Consider the following 7188-nt stretch of genomic DNA (forward strand, 5'->3'; position numbering starts at 1 on the left):
GCTTTTAAAAAGGTCGGTTAATTTGTTAAATAGTTTGAAAAGTGAATTACTTGAATAAATAGTGTGATTTTTTAGAATATTTAGGAAAAAAAAAAAACTCCTTGAATTGGGACAGTAATATTTTATTGTGCAATTCTTTAGCAGAGGAAATTATAGATATTTTCATATTTTGATAATTTTCATTTTTCTCTTGTCCTTAATTTTACATTTTTTAACACAATTTTCAAATTTCTCTATTCGAAAAGATAGTCTCGGTTTGTTTTGAAATTTTTGAAAACAATTTTCTAAATTTTCAATTCATATTTGTTTACTTTTAGTGAATTTTTTAAAAAATTTCAAATATTTTTTTTTACTTTTTAGATTCACTTAATTTAGATACACTTAAAAAGTATAAAATGTGTCCAATATTTTTAAAAAATAGTCAACAAAATATGAAAATGAATTGATTTTTTTTTTGTATTTTTTTAATGAATTTTTGAAAGATTTTTGCCTAAATTTTATAATTTTTAAGGGTATCTATATTAAATAGATCTGAAAATTAAAAAAAAATTAATTAAAATGTTAAATAAAAATAAATTAAAAATTTAAGAAAGTATTTTTGAAAATTTCAAACCAAAAATTATAACCTTTGTTTTTCTAAACATAGTATCCAATCACGTATTCGGAGGGACGTAAGGATGCACGTGAGGTGTAAACTTGTAGTTCTAGATTTAGTTATGGTATTTTATTGTTTTGAAACAATGTGGGTTGGGTGCCTCTATTTACACACCATAAATTATCTTAAGGTAAATTATTTCTAAAAGCACACCTTTAATAATTTAGTAAATATATATTTTGCTCATCACACACCATAAATTTACATATTTGTCCTTACTCACACACCCATCCACAACAATATACACACAAACTCTCATATTTACCCTCACTCACTCACACACCCCCACACACCCACCTTCGTCCATCTTCCCCCTCCATTCTCAGTTTCAAGCGGTGAACACTGTGTTGGTGCTCAACAAAGTCATTAAACATTAAACATTCGAAAACAAAAAGAAAAAAATATTAATTTTTAACATGAGACTACCTCATTAGTAATAAATTGACTCGTGTAGTCAACAAGACCCCCAGATCCAACATTACTGCATTCCACGGATGCACAGTTTTGAAAAAAAAAAAATTATAACTGTTCAGAAGTGCAGAGTTGAATTAAATGAAATAGTTCGACCGTAGTAATTCGAATACATTGCATTTGTTCGGTTTTCGATAGTCAAACAATTGGAATATGTTCGATTGTAGTCTGTTGAACATATGTAAGTTGTTCGATTGTAGTCTATTGAACATATGTAAGTTGTTCGCTTGTAGTCTATTGAACATATGTAATTTGTTCGATTGTAGTCTGTTGAGCATATCTAAGTTGTTCAATTGTAGTTTATCGAACAATGATATATTATTCACCCCTGGTTAACCGAACAACGATTTACCACTCATACACGAAAACGAAGACAAAAACAACAAAAAAAAAAAACCTTTTCATTGCACCATTCTTCCGAATGAAAATTGTCAGACGCATCCTTCATTGAATCCAATCAAAATCTTCAATAATACTATATTTTTGATTATTTGTTGAAGGGTTTTTTTATTTTGGTTTTAGGGTTTTTGGATTCTTGACAGAAAAGATACGTAAGGAACAAGTTTGAAAATGATGAATTATATTATATTGATTCTTGTCATTTATGGTAAATACACAAATGGTGTGTATCATAACTTGTCATCTATAGTCATTTCACTTAAGGTTAAAATTGTAATAAAAAATAAATTAATTAATGGTTTGCCTTGAGAGAGAAAGTAGTGTGTAAATAGAATGACCCATGTGGGTTGTCTCCAGTCTGTCCGTTGGATCATACTGTTTGGGAAAAAATTAAGTTAATTTGATAGTTGTAGTCACATTAATTTAATATATTTATCTCTTAAAAAATAAATGATTTAATCTTCAAATAATATTTATTATTCATTTTTTTTTTTTGTTAATAAATGTCATCAACCAAAGTGGCAATGGTGAATTTTTTTTAAAATTTTTTTTTATGAATAATCTATACATTGTAATTTAAAAAATAAATCATTCAAATTAGTAAGATAGAACTCATGATAAACCCCATAATCTAAACAACAAAGTCTAGTCTATTTTGTGATGGAGGTGATTATTACTTATTTTAATTTGAGAATTTGTTTTTAGATTGTTTGGTGTAATTTCTATTTATAGTTTTTTAGGCAAAAATAACTTAAATAACTTGAGAAAAACTAATTATTTTAAAAGCTCGGAAGGGACACTTCTGTTTACAAATTTCTGATTATTAATTTTTAACTTACAATAATATATACCAAACACCACCAATATCACGTCCTTGAACATTCCACTTAATGGCTCACTGGTTTCAGTTGAACATTTTAATGTTTTATTAGTTTCACTTGTCATTTTAGGAGTTTTATTTATTTATTTTATAGAATTTTGGGAGTTTTATTGGTTTTGTTGTCATCGCTATGGTGCCTATCATAAATAAGTTTAGGTACTTATTTGTATTGAAAACGACCGTCAATCGAATGACATTACGTGTCCATTTGGTGACGTAAAGTTAGTAATTTTATCATTCCAAAATGGTTATAGGTTTTGGGAATGATTGTGATGCAATCATGGTGGGATTTGGTGGTTAAATCCCTAAGGAGTTGGGATTCACATGTGGTTATAGGTTTTGGGAATGATTGTGACGCAATCATGGTGCGATTTGGTGGTTAAATCCCTAAGGAGTTGGGATTCAGATGTGCCTCATTTCTCTCTCTTTCTATTTATAAATATATCTTAATTAATGTAGGTTGCTGGATAATGCATCAGCAACGAACAATCCAAAAGGTTCCATATCCACTTTCCAAAGCATCCAATGGTCAGAATTTGAATTGCTCAAATAGCTCCTATAATAAAGGCGCAACTTTGACCAAGTATCCATGAGGGGAAAAAAAAACAACAAATTGCTAAGAAGAAAAAGGACGTTGGGACAGATGTCACTTAAGAAGGTTCTCCAGCAAAATAACTTCCAAGATTTTATGAAGGTTTTTAGGAGGCTATTGCAGATTTTTGGAAGGCCGACGTGATTTGCAGGAGGACTTGACTGTTTTAAATACAATAAATAAAGATGGAACAAACTCCAATCAATCAAACATTCAACACAATTTAATACATATTTCAGTGCTATTTATCTTTAGTTGAACCTTAGTTCAACTTAGGAGTAAACTTAAAGGCATCTTTATCATAGATTTAACCTTAGTTTCCTAGTTTTTCATGACATCCGTATCGAATTAATTATTTTTGACCTTCATTGGCATTGTTTTGAGACTTAAATTGTGTTTAAATTTCATTTTGTAACTCAATTTTATGTTTTCAAACTTATTTTTATAAATTAAGGTATGTGTCATTATTTACCTTTTTTAGACAGTAGTAAATGTATTCTTTAAATGTTGTAATCATGGAAGCATTTAAATGTCTGGGTACTTTTGAAAATAAAATAAAATGAAAACTTATCAGTCTAATTGCATTTGTCTACTTGTAATCCCCCTTCCCCTCCAAAAAAAAAAAAAAAAAAAAAAAAAAAGACACAATTATGTCGACAGGTTTTATTATGTTGAGAATTTGTAAAAATATAAACCGCCAAACCGATTCCCATCCATTTGCCAATCCGCAAATCCGTATCCTTCAATCTGGCAGACGATTACAGATTGATTTTCTCCAATCTACCTATGTAGACACCCCATTTTGACCGGCCCTAAAGTTTGGGTACTTTTTTTTGATTACCTGATGATGAAAATAAGAATATGTTTTTCACAAAATCCTCAGTAAAAAATATGGAATTTGAGCTTTACTCTCTATCCTAAGTCTATTTTGGCAAAGTGTTTAGGTCCCATCGGGCATCGGAGCACAGCTGGATTGAACTTGAGCAAAATGACCAACTTTCTCTTCGGTTGGTCGACCGCTCAGTTGTTCGGCCAGTCAACCACCCAGTGACAAATTTGCCCAAATTTTTGTTGGTTCGGGTGGAGGACTTTACAACCCCATTTTTTTTACCTATTAATGCATTGAATGCATATATACTCAGCCTCCATTGCCTAATGCTTGATCCATTTAAGGTAATGCTCCATTTTTGTCTTCTATTAACTCCATTTATGCTTCATTAGCTCCATTATCTTCCCTAAATGCTCCATTAGTTCTCCACTTTGTCTTCCACCATTGTTCCACTTGCATTACCTATATAAGGAGAGCTCAAGTCTTGAGTTTTAGGAGATGAATTTGAGAGAAGTGTAGAGAGAATGTTGAGTTTGAGAAAGAAAAGAAAGCTTTGAAAACAAGAGAGTTGTCTTACCAAAATAGTGAAGTTACTTAGCCTCTAGACATCTCATATTTCCTTACAAAAATACTCAAGAACCAAGTCCTAAAGCTTTGATCAAAAAGAGAGAAATTTTTGCCAAGTTGAAGAAGATTAAAGAGTGATCAAAACCATCATTCTAGCTCAAATTCCAAGCTCTTGAATTGATGATTGAGATCATAATTCACAACCTTGAGGATGACCAAGAGGAAGTTTGGAAATCAAGTAGTTCAATCTTTCTATAAAAGGTGAATTTTCAATTCTTTCATTTTCTTATATTTTCTATCTCATATTTGTTTTCTTGCTTTCATTTCATATTGTTTTATGGTAATCTAACCGAAAGTGGTTAGTTTTCAATTCTTTCATTTTCTTTCACTTTTTATCTTGTATTCGTATTATTGCTTGAGTTTCATATTGGTATTGTTGTAATCTAACTGAAAGTGGTTGGTTGAGTCATCTACATATTCTTTGTTTGTTATTTTCTCGGTATTGCAACAAGACAGGTTTTGCTAGGCCTAGTTGGTTGGCCGGTCGGCTAACTTCTTTTGGAAGAAACGCAGTAGTCTTCCGGTGTTGAGCATACCAATTTCCGGTGGTCTTCAAGACACACGAAACTTTTATTTTATTTTCATTTAAGAGTTTTGTGAGGTTTTTTTATTTTGTTGTAATATTCTCTCTCTCTCTCTCTCTCTCTCTCTCTCTCTCTCTCTCTCTCATGGTTTGTAATTATTCATTGAAAGTGTTGTAATAATTTCCCGACTTGCTTCTTTTTATCCCGTTCTTTTACTTACTTTCATTATTTGTAAATACACATCATATTTTGATTTTCCTCATATCCATGCTTTGCATCTATGTTCCATGCATCTTAATTTGGCTAAATTTGCATCTACGGATTTAATCAAATCTTATGTGATTATGTGCGCTACCCCATGTTCTTGAGATGATTCACATGTCATTTATTGGAAGCCGAATCTTTAGTTGTATTTCATAAGTGAATTATATTAGGATTTTGTATATAAGATCATGCATGTTTTAGTAACTTTGTTTTGTAGCTATTCGCAGGACGTTGGTACATATGTAAGTTTTTATGCTTTATGTTTAGCATCTTATCATGATGCTACTTACTTATTTGATATAACTATATGAATGTCGATGGATGGAGGTTGTGTTGCTTAATTTAGAATGATATTCATTTTCATGTTTGTATACTCAAGTTCTTTGAATTGTACATCTTCAAAACTCTTTCAAAACACATGAAATCAAATTGTTCCAAAATGAATGACATAGTCTATACTTGTATGCTTCGTATAGTAATTTTTAGGATTCATTAACTAATCGGAACATGAACATATAAAGTAAATAAAACTCATATTATGGTTTAGTAGAGGTTGATCTTTTGATCGAGTAAACTTGAGTGCTCAATTAATGACCTTTTCCTCTCATACCTAAGGTCCGAATCGATATATCTTTGGTTACGACAAACAATGGCATTCCCACAAGTCATGGATTTCCTAATTTCCTAAAATATTAGGTGACGACTCTGAGATCTAATGACATAGTCCATTTCTGACAAAGGTTTTGCAATAAAATGATTTTTCTATAAAAGTTGTCGGATTTGGATTCTCATCTATGTTTCACATTGCATTCGTGAGATTAGATCAAAGAAATCGAGAATCCAAATTGTTTAACGCGTGCAGGTACCCCCCGGGCGATGTTACAGCATAGTTTTGGATGGTTAGGAGATTGGAGGTTCTAAGACCACAACCGAACCACGAGGACCCCTAACTAGTACAAATTGTCACACCACATGAATGCTCATTGTTTAAAGTTCTTATGTAAAAGAACCCATTTGTTTTTTTCTACTAAAGCATGTACATGCTACATGCATGCCCTTGATTCCTTATATGCATATTATGCAGTAATCCTTAGCTTGTCTTTTCTAACATACATAAAGTCAAAACCAACCTCAATAGCATACTTGCATAAAGCAGTACAGAACTCAATCACGCTACCCTCAAACTTTTGTCTAACACTTCTAATATTATTTTGCCAACCAGCTGACAATAACACATTTTCTTGGTGTGAGCAAAACTTAGAGTGTGAATTCTTTTCAATATCTACAAGCCTATTATATTCACCATGCGCAACATCCACCCAATTAGACTCCACTTCATCCACTAATCAGAAGTACTACACCTAACAACTGTAACATTAACTATCTCAACACCATGTGTATAAACAACTCTCAGCATATTCACAAAATCAATATTATTACGAACCATACAATTCGGATGGCCCACAATACTATATGAAATTGTGATCGTTTCAGATTTCAAATTCTCTCATGTTTTACACAAAATGCTAACCAACTCTTTAAAGTTCAATTTGTATAAAACATTAATGACAATAGTATTATTCCCATATTTGCACATCAACAACACTGTCTTATCCATCTAAATTGCCAAAAAAAAAAAAAAAAAAAAAAAAAAAAAAAAAAAAAACAAAATACAAAATACACAAAAAAAATAATTTGTTCAATATAAATAAATTTAGAAAATCACATAAAAAGCACAACGTAAAAAAAATAACATAAACATAAAAACTTACACAATAGAGAAAATAATAAAATATCATGCCTACAGAAATTTACAAACTTAACAAATATAACATCTTACAAAGAAATTCCTCTCTGTTAAAACAACTACAACTGAAACATAAACGTACAAACTTACATTCACTTTGAAGATCACAAAAACAAAAACATATATTCACATCAAAACAT

The sequence above is a fragment of the Camellia sinensis genome, chromosome 12 (assembly GCF_055761805.1).
Source record: "Camellia sinensis isolate YWXY chromosome 12, ASM5576180v1, whole genome shotgun sequence".
In the NCBI taxonomy this organism is placed as follows: domain Eukaryota; kingdom Viridiplantae; phylum Streptophyta; class Magnoliopsida; order Ericales; family Theaceae; genus Camellia; species Camellia sinensis.